At 41.7% G+C, this 16265-nt stretch overlaps 1 long non-coding RNA gene across 1 annotated transcript in view; it reads left to right on the top strand.

Moving 5' to 3' along the window:
- The window catches only part of LOC140604897 (uncharacterized), a 31718-nt gene extending 16453 nt beyond the window's left edge, over positions 1-15265 (top strand). Inside the window, exon 3 of the long non-coding RNA XR_012007716.1 lies at positions 15009-15265. This is a non-coding gene — a long non-coding RNA (uncharacterized lncRNA). The remainder of the gene's footprint in view (positions 1-15008) is intronic.
- Positions 15266-16265: the final 1000 nt, after the last annotated feature.

Here is a 16265-nt window from a genome sequence, read left to right as displayed (position 1 = left end):
TTCAGCAATTCCTCGATGTAAACTATTAAGCAGACAGATATAGATAAACTTTCCAAAGGTCTCTGTCCACTTTGCTAGGTGAGGGGTCTTGAGACGAAGACTAGCTGGCTGTTTTCCAAGTCATCTCATGAGGTGGCATTACCTTGATGAATTCACTGTGCCCATGGGATCCTAACTTTGTCATTGCCCTGAAATCAGGTGGAAGAAGGGACACTGACTCACACTAATCGAATTAAAATCAAAACACATCAGGAGATTGAAGGTTTATTAATACACAATGGAAGTTATTTTGATCCAATGAAAGGAATTATCATTTCTCCTCCTGAGGACAGTCCCTTCTTAGAGAGGTCAAAATAATAACTTTCAAGTTGCGTGGTAAGCATAGAATCAGAGCAAGGGGATATGGAGAGTTTGAGAGATTTTATCCAGGCCATGGCGTGGTATGATGAATCATTCCTGCCCTTTGCTACAGAACACCTCTCTAGTAATTAAATTAAGGTTGTCTTGCAGATTCAGTGTCTTCTCAGCTTGGACAATGCTGGAAAAACACTGCCAAGTTTTGTCCTGTTGAGCTACACTTTCTGTGATCCAGGCTGTTCCCTTATGTTCATGCATTACAATACAATTGATTAGGCCTTTGCTTACTAAATACTAACCGCATCTCTGAGATCCAGGTCACCTTGTGTGGAACTGGGGGACAATGCCAATCCCATAGTCACATATTTACAGACAAGCTCTTATTTACTCATCCAGATTTTTAAACACTGTGTGTGGCTTTTACTAGTTGAATCCTTAAAAGTTAATTGTATTTCTTTTATCTCCAAGCTCCTAGGGGACCTCTCACACTCCCTCCTCATACCTACAACATAATATTCTGTTAGAGGATTGATAAACTTTAGTGTAAACAAAGAGGTACATTTTAGGAAAGAATGTCTATGTGTTACCTATTATAAGCTAGGGTATACCTAAAAGTTTGAAAAGGGTTTCTTTTAAGGAGAACTCTTTAATAAGTTTTATAAGATAAAATTACAGAATCAACTTCCCAAATGGGAGATAGAGGTGAAAAATGTAATGGGCACATAGGGGCACCTGGATGGTTCAGTCACTTAAGCATCTGACTCTTGATTTCAGCTCAGGTCATGATCTCAAGACCATGAAATTGAGCTTCATGTTGGCTCTGAGCTCAGCAGGGAGACTGCTTGAGATTCCCTGCCTCTCCCTTTCCCTCTGCTTGACACGCACCCCCCCCCCCCAGGCATTCACTTTCCCTCTCTTTCTCTCTCTCTAAAATAAATAAATCTTTTAAAAAATGTAATGGGCATACAAGTTCTTGATAAATTCTTGACAGACCTTTATTGGTCATTAAAGGAAACAATGATATCTGGAGGTCATCAGTGAAGACAACCAGGCACTGCCATTAAAGGGATGACACTGGTCCAGGTGGACTATGACCCAGAAAGGCAAAATCTGCCTTTCCTCCTCACCTCCCAGGCATTAGCAGGTCAGGTTTCCTGAAAAACAGACTGAGACTTATATTTGTATGCAGAATTTTTACTACAGAAGTACTTTCAAAATTAATACCTAAAAGAAGTGAGAAAAGCAGGACCATGTAGCAGGAAAAGCTGGGTCATCATTTGCCAGCAACAGAGAAAGATCTGCCTGCATCTCATGAGAGACTCTGGAACTGGGATGGCCCTTTGCAGTTGTCTTGCTTTGAGGTAAGGGAGTCCAGCCTTCATTTAACCTCCCACCGCATGGGAAAGGAGTATGACCTTGGGTCAAGTGGCTGTCTTTGACTGAAGACAAATCCTAGAGAGGGACCTAAGGGAGAGCTTTCATTCACTAACACTCCCAGCAGCTGGGGAATAAGTGTCCAGTCCCAGAAGGTGCACAAGAACATCCAAACAACAGGTGCTCACAGACTCTGACCATTTCCATGTACCTGGTCATGCAGGCTGGGAACAAATTCATTGTTGGCAGTGAGATATTCCATGTCCAGTGTGTTGTTAGCTAAGAGATGACAGCACAATGTAAAACACCTTCTCGGAGTACAGTGACCATTTCACCATAAAGGCACTATATTTCCTGTGTCAAAGCACCTCTCTGTGACAAACCAAGAAAGAGCTAACATGTAGCCCTGCCCAAAAGCCTCTTGCCCTGCTTCATATTCCTAGAGGCAGGATGGTGCAGCATGAGTGATCTGGAAGTGATTCAGGGCGTGTGGCAGGGCAGAAAACATGCTTTTCAACTGTGACCCTGATTGTTGTAGAAAGATGTGAAAGAGAAGCTGGTCATCTGCTCATGGTCATGGCATGAGGCCACCTCACAGAAACTGATGAGGTGGATCTTGGTATCCATTTCCTATCCCTTCCCCTGCTCTGGTGGTGTGCCCTCACCGAGGCTCCCCTTCACCCCTGCCCCTCTCTTACATCACACCACTATCAGGAAATGACATGAAATGCATTAGCATTGAGGTGCAGATGACTCACAATCATTGTTCTCCCCCCACCCAGGAAATATTTAGCTTAAGTCTCTGGCAATCAGCTACAATGCGGATGCGGCATTGGCCAGATTCCTAGCAGGACAAGGCAGAGGAGCACAGAATTTCTGGAAAATGTGGAAAGAACGGATAGTTGACTGCCCATTATCCTTTTTGTTTTTGCTAACAGAAACCCAATTTTATTTTGAATGGCTGTGTACTAAGCTATTTTCCCCAGCTCCCATGTAGTTAGATGTGGCCAAATCGATGTAAGTAATGGTCACAGGGAAGAACACGGAGGAATTTTCAGCCATGCTGACTCAGCTGGCAGACTTTACTTTTGTTTAGCCCTTCTCTTCCCTTCTCCTTCATCCTGCTGGGAACATTGAAAGTGATGTCTGAGGAGTCAGCAAACACTTTAAACAATGAGGTAACCTTGAGAATGATGGAGCAGAAAGGCACCGGCAACCTAGTCATGTGAAATCTCCAGAGCTGCTATTCCAATGCCGGACCATCTACTACCTTCATGTGAGAGAGAAATGAACATCTACCTCATTTAGCTCGTCTATGTGGGTTTTCTTTACATGCAGCTGAAACATATATCCTAAGTGATAAAGAATTTGGTCGCTAGATATAAGATGCTTGAGACAACAGAACCCAAAATACCAACCTGGCTGAATGGAGGAGGTAGAAGGCAGATATTGAGTCTGATATTGTAGTCTGAAAACCATCCTGCCCTTGTTACTGCAGTGGTGAACCATTTTGTCAGTCTGTTGCCTACTATACCTTGGAATCAGACAACATGCTGGTCAAGGTTGAAGTGTTGGGAAAATGGTAGGAAGATTAAAAATGTTGATATGTTCTAGCCTCTTCCTGCTGCTTTCTATAGAGTACTACAAGAGAGAAAGAAGCTCAGAGTAGAGCTAGCCACACTATAAACACAGATGGAGAGAGGTACCAGTTTACTGATGGAGATATTCCCAGACTGCAAGCTGGGTAGAATAGGAGTCTCATAATTTAGGTCTTGCAGGGTTGAAAAAGCCAAATGAAATGCATTTGTACCTCAAATTGAAGCAGTTATAAGTAGTGTCTGTGAAATTGCTGTATTTACAGCACATAAGACTGATATCCTTTCATAGGAAGCTAGAAACCTGCTGAAAACATAGGATTAAAGTTATTACATTCCTGTCCAAGCTCATTATTTCAGATGAATCCAGGAAGTGACCATTATTTTGAGAAAGCAAGGCATAGCCAAGCACTGAGGCCAGTAAATAAAAGATGATACCCTTTCTGCTTAAAAGCTCTTTTTAGCCTACAATTCTTTTGTGGAAAACAGAGTAGAAGCAAGACTAGTGAAAGCCTGGTCAACTTTAGAGAAAACAGATAATAATCATAATAAACCTAAACAGGCCATCAGCAGCCTGAGATTTTTCTATCTTCAAAGCAAACTCTCACTCCCCAAACTGTACCAGCAGCAAGTAGGCTAGGAGAGATGTGCAGCCCTCCAAGGGTGGACTCTCCAGTACATACTTAAAAGGTGGTCAGAGGGGATGATGAGCAATAATAAGACTTCTAGAATGCAGGGCCAGAGGCAACAGAAGAAGAGAGACAGAGAAGAGAGTTCTTTCCAGAGAGCAGAACTGAGGCTGCCTGATAAACAAATACATCACAATTCCACTGAAATCTTCCACTGGAGGAGCTAAGAGTCCTTGCTGTTTTTACCCAAAAAGATTTGAAATTGCTATGGATTGTATTTCTCAATCTCCACTCTTCCAAATAGAAGGGTTTGCTTATTTGTTTGTTTTTATGGCAATACCCCAGTTCTTCTTCATCCTGGTATGTTGGTAGAGCAAATAACTTGCTTTTGGGGTTATATGCAACTGGATCACAAGAAGAAACACTCAGATTTGAGGTGAAGAATTTCACATTGTCCAGATACTATGAACTTTGAGCTAGATAGAACAATCTGATAAGAATTTGAAATTGACTCATTCAAGGAGGCGGTGAACATATTTTATGCATAGTCTTCTTGGATATTGGATAGTGACAGGTAGACTATGCCAGAAACAGTTGCCTAACCAGTATTCATTCTCCCCTTCTTTCTTTATAACAGAATTTGGATGCTTTTCTTTGAGACAATGTCCCCATTGAGAGAGAGAGAGAGAGAGAGAGAGAGATTACTTTTAACAAATTCCCTTAAAGCTAAGGGTGGCTAATGAAATGTAAGTAGTGGTCATGAGGATCTTCCAAGGAAGCTAATTAAAAGGGGGAATGATTCTTCTGAGAGGCACACTCTTTTGCATTCCCTCTTTTTCCTTCTTTCTGCCAAAAAGATGGAGTTCATGGCTGGAGCTTTGCCAATCAGCTTGGCCAACAAATCAGCCCTGAATATGAAGTAATGTTCTAAGATGGTAGAACAGAAAGAAGGAAGTTGTCCCCCTACTAACCACACCTACATATTAGTCTTCCTTATCTGGTATCAGTTTCTCTTTTCTTTTAAAAGAGAGAGGAAAGGGGCACCTGGGTGGCTCAGTGGTTGAGCGTCTGCCTTTGGCTCAGGTCGTGATCCCGGGGTCCTGGGATCGAATCCTACATCAGGCTCCCTGCATGGAGCCAGCTTCTCTCTCTGCCTGTGTTTCTGCCTCTCTCATTCTCTCTCTTTCTCTCTCTCTCTCTCTCTCTCTGTGTCTCATGAATAAATGAATAAAATCTTTCTAAAAAAATAAATAAAAGAGAGAGGAAATAAAATTTATTTTATTTAAGCCAAGCCACCTGGTATTTTCTATCATCTTCAGATTAATCGGTCCTATATGAAAGCAGAGATGAGCATAGACTTCACACTTCACAAATCATTGTTTGCTTATATTGCTTATTCATAAAGCTGGCCTAGGTGATCACGTAAATTCCAGCCTGAGCAGTCCATATACTGGGAATGAAGATTCTAAAAGCCTATGTTTAGAAGAAACTAGGAAACAGATCACATGGGCCATGGTCTTTGAAACAAAGCTTAGGCCCTCTAAGGTCTTCTGGGCAATAGAACTGTTGATAGGCTGAGACATGGAACAGACAGACATTAGGAAAGTTTGTGTTAAGCCAGCTTGCTAGGCGTCTATGCTACATGCTTGGTGCCCTAACTCTGTCTTATCAAAAGTGCTGTATCAGTGTCAATGATGAAGAGGTGTAAGTCTCATGGCCCAGCAGAGAGAAAATTCTAGGCCCTTTCCAGTTTTAGTTATGATCATATGAGAATAGGCACTATTGCCTGATTCCACTTTTCCAAAGTGATAGGGATCCCATTGCTGCTGTAAAAAATTGCCACAAACTTGTTTAAAAACAACACAAATTTATTCTCTTATAGTTATGAATGTCAGAAGTTCTAAAAGGGTCATCAGAGCAGTATTCCTTCTGACTTTAGGGGAGAATATATTTCCTCACTTCTTCCAGTTTCTACAAGCTTCCTGCATTCCTTGGCTTGTGGTACCATCCTTCATCTTCCAAGCCAATTGTGTGCTGTCTTCCCATCTCCTCTGTCTCTCTACTTCCATCATCACATTGCCTTCTGTCTGACTCCAATTTTACAACCTCCCTCTATAAAGACCCTTCTGATTACATTGGACCCACCTGGAAAATCTAATCTCCCCCATCTCAAGATCCTTAACCTAAGCACAACTACAAAGTCTTTTTTTTGCCATATAAGGTAACATATTCACTGGTTCCTGAGAATAAGACATGGACACACTGAAGTCAACCTGATATCTTCTTGAGTATATTTTTTTGGCCCATGTTTCCCAGATCCCTAAGTGTCTCCCTCTTCAAGCCTTTCATATTACCTGAATATTTTGCCATTAAAACTTTTATCAAAAGATCTCTATTAGAATAAAGAGATCACTTGCAGTATTAATGTATCAAGCTACCAGCTTTTCATTATTCCTAGTTGACTTGCACCTATCTTGGAGAAGAGAAGAAACTGGATGTAGGCCAATGAAATATTATTGGGGGAAAAGTTGGTATGAGAAGTTGTAATGCCAGTGTGAACCTGTATGGGACACTGCCATAGAGGCCCTAAACAAGATGGAGCCATCAGGGGTCACTTCATGACAAGCAGGTAATGGGAGTATATGAAGACAGTACTCAGGAAGAGAAAGGGTGTATTAGATGGAATCTTCTTTCAAGATTGTCTAGGGATAGTACTACTGGCAATAGCTAACATTAAATACATTTTATTATATGCCAATGTAGTAGACTAAATTATTGGTTCTAATTCTTCATACTTCTTTCCATGCAAATCCATATCCTTAACCATGTAACCTCATAGTTCCACCAATAACAATAACAAAAGAATATATTTCCCTGGTTCCTGATTTTGGGCTCATCCGTAAGAACAGTTTGGCCAACAGGATATCATGGTGAAAGAAAGAAGCAGGGGTTAGTGTGCTTACTTGTTTGGGCTTGCCCTCTCATGCCACAGTGGAACACTATTTCTGGCTAGCCCATTGGTCCAGGGAGGATGAGAGAAACATGGAATACCCCGATGTAACTTGCAGTTTCAAGCTGCCCCAGTTGCTCCACAGACCTATGAGAATGCTACTGAGATTTTGTGATTGTCTATGTCAGATTACTTATTTCCTCAGCTAGTTACAAATTGTTTGAAGTGTTTTACATGTATTAATTCAACTAAACCACACCCAGATCTTAAAAAGTAGGTATTACATTTATTTTGCAGATGAGGAAACTGAGGCCTTAGGCCATTAAGTACCTTGTTTAAAATCATGCAATGAGGGATGCCTGGGTGGCTCAGTGGTTGAGCATCTGCCTTCAGCTTGGGGCATGATCCTAGGGTCCTGGGATCAAGTACTGCACTGGGCTCCCTGCAGGGAGCCACCTTTTCCCTCTGCCTGTGTCTCTGCTTCTCTTTCTCCCTCTCATAAATAAATAAATAAAATCTTTAAAAATAAAATAAATAAGATAAAATCATGCAATGAATATGTATTGGAGCTACAGTTTTAATTTAGGTAGTATATCCACTTAGTTCTCTCTTTTTTCAAGATTTTATTTATTTATTTAAAAGAGAGAAATAGAGAGAGGGAGGGGAGGGGGAGGAGTAAGGAAAAGGAATCTGAAGCAGACTCCATGCTGAGTGCAGAGCCTGTCACAGGGCTCAATTCTACCACCACGAGCATGACCTGAGCAGAAACCAAGAGTTGGAGTCTTACCTGACTGAGTCCCCAGGCTCAGTCCACTTAGCTCTTATACAGGATCAGATTGGGTCACAGTCAATTCACAGTTTTCTTTCTCTTTCTTCTCCTTATGGCCCATTTTCAGTCTGTTTTAAAATATTTAAAAAATATCAGATGAGAAATGCATTGGGCTGAGTCTGAGGTTCTGGGTTCTTATCCTGCTACCAATAAGGAATGCAATGTTGCCCAGATATAAACAAATATTTTCTCAATTCATTGCCCATGTTTTCAAGGCCTGATCTGGTAAACAATATGCTGGAAAAACAAGGTCATATGCCTAGAAACCAACCCACAGTGTGACTCAGCTGACAGCCAGGGGACACCTAGTTTCAAAAGGCTAATTATGTTTGATATTTTTATAAATAATACATTCTTTGCTTCAAACTCCTGAGAAGGTGAGTTTTATTCTCCTTGAAACCTTTTGGAAGCTGAGTTTGTAGAAGGATGAGATAGGCTATGGAGGCAAGTGGTTATCTATAGATGAGACATAAGGAAACCAAAATGTGAACTGGAATGTAGATAAACATAGATATCAAAGAGTGAGATTCTTATGAAGTGAAGAATTAACAGATACTAGAAAGAGCAAAGGAAGTTTTGATGTTTCCAGATGAAAATAGGAAGCCAACAAGTCTATTGAGACCTAGAAGAAATAAAAATGTAGGAATTACTGACCAGGGACAATGAAAATGAAGACTTTTTAAGATTTGTTTTTTTTTTTAATTTAGTGACATATATGGTACCTGCTATCTTTTGTCTGGCAGTGATTTGTAAAAACTGTTAAAAACAAGCTGATAATGTTATTGTGGGAAGTGTCAAGGGAGTAGAGAGCCAGGAAGACCATTTTTACTGCTCAGTCTTGGATAATGATGATGATGATGATGATGATGATGATGATGATGATGATGATGGTAATGATTATGTCAACCAACATTTACTGCATTAAGTTCTTTATGGAATTACTCAATTTAAATGTTTTAAAACAACCCTATCAGGGAGACCATATCTCTTTTACTGATGTGGAATTTGAGTCTTAGAGAAGTTAAATTATTCTCTGAAGTTGCAGGGGTAGGGAACCCTGGGTGGCGCAGCAGTTTAGCGCCTGTCTTTGGCCCAGGGCGCGATCCTGGAGACCCGGGATCGAATCCCACATCGGGCTCCCGGTGCATGGAGCCTGCTCCTCCCTCTGCCTGTGTCTCTGCCTCTCTCTCTCTCTGTGTGACTATCATAAATAAATAAATAAAAAAAAAATTTGAAGTTGCAGGGGTAGTCAACGGTGGAACTAGTATTTAAATACAGAAGGTTTGACTTAATGTCTCTTAACAAACAAACTCTTGAAAACAGAGGAAGTGGTTGCCATTTTGGAAAGGAAAGATGTGACAGATTTCCTTGAATTTCTGGGATAGATGAAAAGGCACACATATTGCTAACTGGTGAGGGAACCTGTGATAAATGGGGAAAAGGATAATTTGTTGAGCTTTGATAGTCATGTGTCCCTGACTGACCAGGATGAGTACATTAGGGACTTCAGTCCCCCCTGACACCAACACAAGCCCAAAGCAAAGAGAGAGCAAGAGAAATTCCCCGGCTTCTCCCTTCCTTCTACCCTCCTGTGTTTTTCCAGCCTATTCAACAGAAACTCTATCCTCTCCCTGCCTGACACATCACTCCTTTGCTTTTCAGAATGCACCCTCATGCAGGGTGAGGGCTGGTCATGGCTGGCAGAGGATGGGCATTAGAACAGGGGCAGGGCAAGCATTCTGTAAGCCAAGGAGCCAGAGCAGAGAGTTCTTCCTAAGACAATAGGACATACCAGTAAATAAGAGTGGACTGGGTCAGAAGCAGCAGAGAAAAACAGTCCTGAAGGAGCCAGAGGTAGATATAAAAGTCAAATCTTTGACGAGCACTTGAGTGGAGCAGTCAGTTAAACATCTGACTCTTGCTTTGAGCTCAGGTGGTGGCCTCAGGGTCATGAGATTGAGCCCTGCAGTATCGAGCTCCATGTCAGCCTCTGCACTTAGTGCAGGGTCTGCTTAAGATTTTCTCTCCCTCTCCTTCTCTGCCGGCCTGCCCTCTGTCTCTCTATCAAATAAATAAATATTAAAAAAAAAAAAAGTCAGATCTTTGAAATCAGAAAATTAAGACCAAAAAAACATAGGTTAGGCGCAAACTGGATAGGCAACTTGGACAGTTGTTTGATATTTGAAACTGACTTCTAGAAGCCTGGAGGGCATTGTGCGCGAATGTGTTGGTTCAGCGTAAAAGACCAGACTTCTGTTGACACTGCTTGGACTGGGACCAAGGTTTAAGCGCTGCAGTGTTTGATGGAGGCCTAAATTCTGGGCTCACAGCAGGTCAATCCCTCCCTCAGGAACCCTGCTCCTTAAAGTACTAGCTGCTAGCTGGAATCAAACCCAAACATGAGTGGGCCACCAGGAAGCACAATGTGATCATAATGTCTGATCATACAAATCTTTTATAATTTTTTCTGCTGCTATCTCTTTTTAACCAATACCATTAGTTTGTACTCCCAAACCCCAGCACAGGTCCATGTGACCCCTGGCTCTCCACTGCACTCCCCCATTGCCTAGGCCCAGGTCTGCACTTATGTCAGTCTTCCCTGGCTGTGTCTGTCACCTCTGGTCATAGGCGTGTCCTATGTGCAGAGGGGAATCTTCCCACGACAACTGAGACTAGGTTAAGGGTAATAGAATTGACAGAGTAAACAATATCCAAAGTCTGTCTTTCTTTCTTTCTTTCTTTCTTTTTTTCTTTCTTTCTTTCTTTCTTTCTTTCTTTCTTTCTTTCTTTCTTTCTTTCTTTCTCTCAAATTAATCCTCCCACCCCTTTCCTACCATGACCTGTGTTATAAGAAGCTGACCCATGAAAACTACGTTTCCGAGGCTCCCTTGCTAATTTGTTGAGTCCACTAATGGGAGTCACTGGCAGGAGGCTGGAGGGTAGAAGGGAGGGACAGGCCAGGGAATTCTCTCCCTCACTCCCTCTGCTTTGCCTTCATCTCTAGAAGTGATTATGTCTCCCCCATGGTGTTAGCTCCCCTCAAACAATCCCTCTGTGGCCCCGCTCCTACAAGTGGCCCCTGATGTGGGTGTAGTTTCTCTGGATAGCTCTAGCTCCTAAGCCCTGGTGATGGCATCTCCTGTCTGTTTCTGCAGCTCTAGGGGTGATAGAAGTGCCCTGACATTGCCAACTCTGAGTTATCTCACAGTGCCCTCTTTGAATTTTTAGCTCTTCCGATCTCTTCTTTTTCCCCATACTAAAACATTTCTATTGGCTGGAACCTACCTGATACCCACTAAATGGCAAATTCAACCACAGTAAGGAAAAGAAAAGAAAAAGTGGAGAGAAACAAAGATTGCCTGGCACTGAAGCTGACTTTGGAATTTCTGGTGTTGCCCTGGGATTGACCCAAGGCAAGCAGGGAGCTGAGTGGGGCCACTGGAGGCTCCAAATGGAGTGCTCACTAACTTCTTTTTTTAAAATTTTATTTATTTATTCATGAGAGACCCAGAGAGAGAGAGTGGCAGAGACACAGGCAGATGGAGAAGCAGGTTCCATGCAGGGAGCCCAATGTGGGACTGGATCCCAGGATTCCAGGATCACTCTCTGGGCTGAAGGCAGGTGCTAAACCACTGAGCCACCCAGGGATCCCAACTTCTACAGATTGCTCAGGGCTCCCCCCTGCCATGAGGGGCCAGCCCTATCCCAATCCAAACTTCCCAAGAGGGGACTGGTCTGGGCCACCTTCCTTCTGTGTAAGTGGTCTAGAAATGCCTTGTTTTGGGGAATTCGTTTTTGTCGGGATTCAAATACTGTCATAAAATATCTTCATCACAATAAAAATGCAAAGTACAAAGTTGTTGTTCTGCACCACATCACAGAAGGATGCGGAGACATTATTCAAATGTGTTCAGGGCAATTGCTGCACATGCACTTGCAGGCTGACGGGGACTTAAAAATAGAACATTCCATTAAAAGGAAAAAAAAAAAGAGAAAGACTCTTTGGTAACAAAATAAGTGACTGTTCTCTTTGTCCCTTTTTTATGGACACCAGCCCCCTCACCAGACTCTTTGCAGAGTTGCAATTTTCTGGGAAACGTAAGGGACAAGCTGTAGTTGTAGTACGGGGACCCATGGAAGGACAAAGAGATAGAGCTAGCAACAGAAGATCTTAGGACCACCATCCCCTACTGAAGCCTGCTATTTCCCCAGCACCTGCACTACTTACCTGCTACTGTGTAGGAACCTCGGATTGTTGATGCTACAAGAAACTGTGTCAAGAACTGCTGTAATGTGGTATTAGTGAGTGAGGTTGACCGGGGCACTTTGTAGAAAGTTCAAGTTGTCAGGGATTTAGAGATCTTTTTTTAACTTACCCACTTGTATGGTAGATAGAGAACTCAGACCCAAGAGAACCAAGTGACTTACCCACAGCCACTCAGTTAGTTAGGAGTTGAATGAGAATTTAGGGTCCCAAACCAGTGTCCTTTACACTCTAGTCTACAAAAGAACAAGTCTAGTAACTTGAATTTCATTTCTTCATCTCTACCTAACTCAAGAAAGCTAAGATGATGGATGATAGCTAGATGATAGTAAGATAGGGAGAGTATTCACCCCCAAGCATATGTAATAGAGAGGCTCCCATTCAGAAGCTGATGTGGCATAGGCGTGCACAGAGGATTGAGAAATCTTAGGCCTGGTCCCTCCTGGCTCATTCTAGATGATAGAATTGGGGTAAATCATACAAACTCTCTGAGCTTCGTTTTCCTCATCAGCAAATATTACATAAAGACACAAATCATAACTACCTCGTTGGGGTATTATGTTGCTAAAATGAATCAAAGTATAGAATGTGGAAAATATGACATGTTTGCAGGTATTGGGAAAAAGCAAGGGTCAGCAAACTATTCAAAAGTCCAGATAGCAAATATTTTAGGTTTTTAAGCCAAAAACAGTCTCTATTGCAAGTATTCAACTCTGCTGTTATAGCACAAACACAGCAATGGACGATACTCAATGAATGGAGGTGGCTGTGTTTCACTTACACTTTATATACAGAACTCGTAGAGGGTCAAATTTAGCCTATGGGCCCTAGGTTGCCAATCTTTGGGACAAAGTCCTCCCAGTTTGTTAAGGGCATCCTCACTGAAAAAGCCTCCCTACCTTCTCCTCCATCACATCCCCTCCCTAGTTCTGGGCTTGATGACTCAGCCCAAGCCTTATTTTTGGAGCACCAGCTTTTTAAGGCAAAACATAGCTCACTTGAGGGGTTTAAGACACATAGTCATCTGCACCAGTGAGATAAAAAAGCTAAAAGCACATTTATATCCACAGTCACAGCCATCTTTCTTTATGAATATGTTTATGTCTGCATTTAGACACACAGCCACATACATAAAATGATGAGAAAAAGGAATGTGGCTGTGGATGGAAAAATATATCAGTAGATTTCATTGAAGCTGTAATATTGGACTAGATATAAGCATAAACAACAACACTTGATATTTATATCTCAGTTCTAAATTTTTAAAGCACATTCTCATTTACTTTCACTTATCACTCTGAGATTGTGAAGGCGTTTTGACAGATTGGAGAGGAGAAAGATACTTAGCTCGAGTCACAACCTGACTTGTTGCAGATAGTGGGGTCAAACACACACAGAGGTTCTGTCTTGCAAACCCAACTGAGCACTTTCCTCTCATGCTGAGACCTGGTTGGCCACAGAGCAGCAATTTAGTGATGGGCCTGTTTCTTACCAGAATATCATGGAGGCAATCTTCTTTGAGGAAATTACCTCTTTTCCCCTTGCTTAAAATTATGTTCATTAACTCAAAATGAAACTATTTTAAATGCTCTGGGATAGGTGAGTAAATGCATAAAACAATCCTCAAAAGGAACTGGGGACTGGATCAGGCTGGATTGATCGTTTCTTGGACCATGGGTAGACTAATCTGTGAGTGAGCTGAAATTAGGAAAGCTCCTCAGGCTACGAGCATGAAGTGAGAGATATGCCTGTCATTTCCACTGAATCTTTCGTGGGTGGGGGTCCCCAGCCCTGAAACAGAAGAGGCAGGCATCTGAAACTGGCTTCAGAGGAAGGATAGGGAACACAGTGTAGCTGCTGGCTTCATCTCAGAACAATGAAGAAGCCTCACAGTGGGGTTGGAACAACTAAATCATGTAGAGGATGGATATGTTTCAGATGACTAAGCAGACCACCAACGTGGAGACTACATTTCTATGGCTGAGCCATACAGCCCACCTAGAGGAAAATAAACTGCCTAAAATACAAGTGCAGGATGGCTCTGAACCCAGAAGAAGAGCATAGGGCAACATGAAAAGGCACCTCCTTGTTCAAGGGAGCCTGCTGTTGTTGAGCGATCATCTTGAGGATTAACATATTAGACAGGAAAAATTCTAAAAAGAGACAAAAAGTCCCTCTGAACTATTGACATAACATCCACATCTATATAAAGCCCTACTCTTACACCTCTTTCTGGCATCCACCTGAAGCCAACCTCCACTCAAGTCTCAGCTGGGAATCACAGACTGGGGCAGATAGACTGTGGCTAATTTATAATAACGTGTGGTCAATGAGAATTTATTGGAATAAATTAAATTTAAAGACAACATTTGTTAAGTACTAATTGTACTTAAAATTCCTCATGATTAGAATCCTTTCAACATTTACCATTTTATTTAAACCCTGTGGTTTACATGTAATTAATCCTTGCTTTTCTAAGGAAAAAAGCAAGAATTTCCTGATTTAGAAAAGCTGAAGGCACTTTCCCCCTAGGGATACTAACATATCACTACATTAGTGCTCAAGAACATGTGAGCCTACGACTTGTGCAAGCCAGCTCCATGCTGTGGAGCATTGTTTCTCTCAGAAGGTGCTCCCAACAACTGCTTTATAAACAGCTGCTGTCTCTGAGTTCATTTTTAAGTTTAGGACTGCCGGTGTCATACAGGTGTGTGTGCATATGTTTATCCAATATCTCTCCAACCCCCTTTCTGTCCCACAGAATGAATACCTGCTCTTTCAGAAGCCTTTATTTTGTTTTAAAGGTCTCATGTGAATATGTTCACTTATTTCCATTTCTTCCCATTCCCATCAAATGAAGAATTGTCTGCCAGAAATAAATGCTTCCAGCAGCACCTTCTACTCTCTGTCGATTATATTCCCTGAAGAAATCTGCCACCCATGGGCTTTATCTCTATTGAGTGGAGTAAATAGAATCATTGAAGCTGTATTTCTTTTGTATTTTAAATAGCAACAGAAAAGAAACGGGAGAGGAAGGAGCCCAAGTGGCTTTCTCCTGATTATACTCACAGTCAAGGGATGGAAGAGCTCCAGAGAAGTGAGTGCAGGACTTCAGTACACCTCTCCACACCACAGCCCTCCAGACAACTCATTCAGGTGACAACTGATCAAATCATTGGAGAGAATACCCCACTAGAAACAAAAACTCCCACCCCCTCTCAAGAATTGTGAATCTCTACTTCTGGGGGAAAAGGGGAAGAAGGAGACGCTATCAGAAAAACATGTATTAAAAATACACCACATCATTAAAAATAACAATAAAAAAGGAAAAAGAAAGTAAAGGAAATTCCAGCTTCTGTCTTCTATTCATGAGTCCACCAAGGAAGTAGATGCCAGGAATTAGCCTTCCTGGCTACCCTCTTGGCTCCACTCGTGTGGTAGGTATCCAGAATCACATCTATCATCTCCAATTCTCTTTCTAGGACAAACCAGGGACCCCTGCTCCTCAAAGCTCCTGGGGCTAAACTCATTTACACACAAAGCCCCACAGAATACTAGAATGTATAAAGACTGAGGACACTAGAAAGTTTCATATTTTTAAAAAACAAAAACAAAACTAGTATGGTTTGCAAAAGTTTCCCAGCTCAGACTTAGCCAAAGGGAACTTAGTGAATCTTTCCACCTGGGCCAAAATGAAGTGGAGATTTAAGCTGATTTGGCGAGAGTGGGGATGATCGTGTGTGTCTGCCTGACAGGCTGAACAATCGAGATCACCCATCCATATACTTCACAATATCTGTGCTATAATAGAAAGTATATGGAACTTGAAGTGAAAACCTGCGAGTGAATTTCAGCTGAACCAGTTACACAACCGTTGTATGACCTACAAATGATATTCATACTTTCTGAAGCTCAATTTCTTCTCTTACATATACATTGATGATGAGAAGTGTTCTTGTTAGCTTCAAAGTATTTTCTGATAATCATTGTGAAAACATTGTGAAAACTGAAAAAGTGCAGTGCAAATAAAATGTTGTATACATTTTAACACTGTTTATAGGGGGCCTAAGCAACCCAGGTGTTAATAACTCACTGATTTCCAGTCTTTCAAAAAATGGATTCTGAGTAAGCCTGTTTTTAAGACTTGGCTAAAATATAGGTGGTGACTTTAGCTATATAACAAACTCATTATTTTGGTCTATTCCTGTTCATTAGTTACATTCCATAGCGTTGCTATTTGGATACTTAGCATATAAATTGACAAATG

Source organism: Canis lupus, chromosome 15, assembly GCF_048164855.1.
Source record: "Canis lupus baileyi chromosome 15, mCanLup2.hap1, whole genome shotgun sequence".
Lineage (NCBI taxonomy): Eukaryota > Metazoa > Chordata > Mammalia > Carnivora > Canidae > Canis > Canis lupus.
This window is presented reverse-complemented; position numbering and strand designations above follow the sequence as displayed.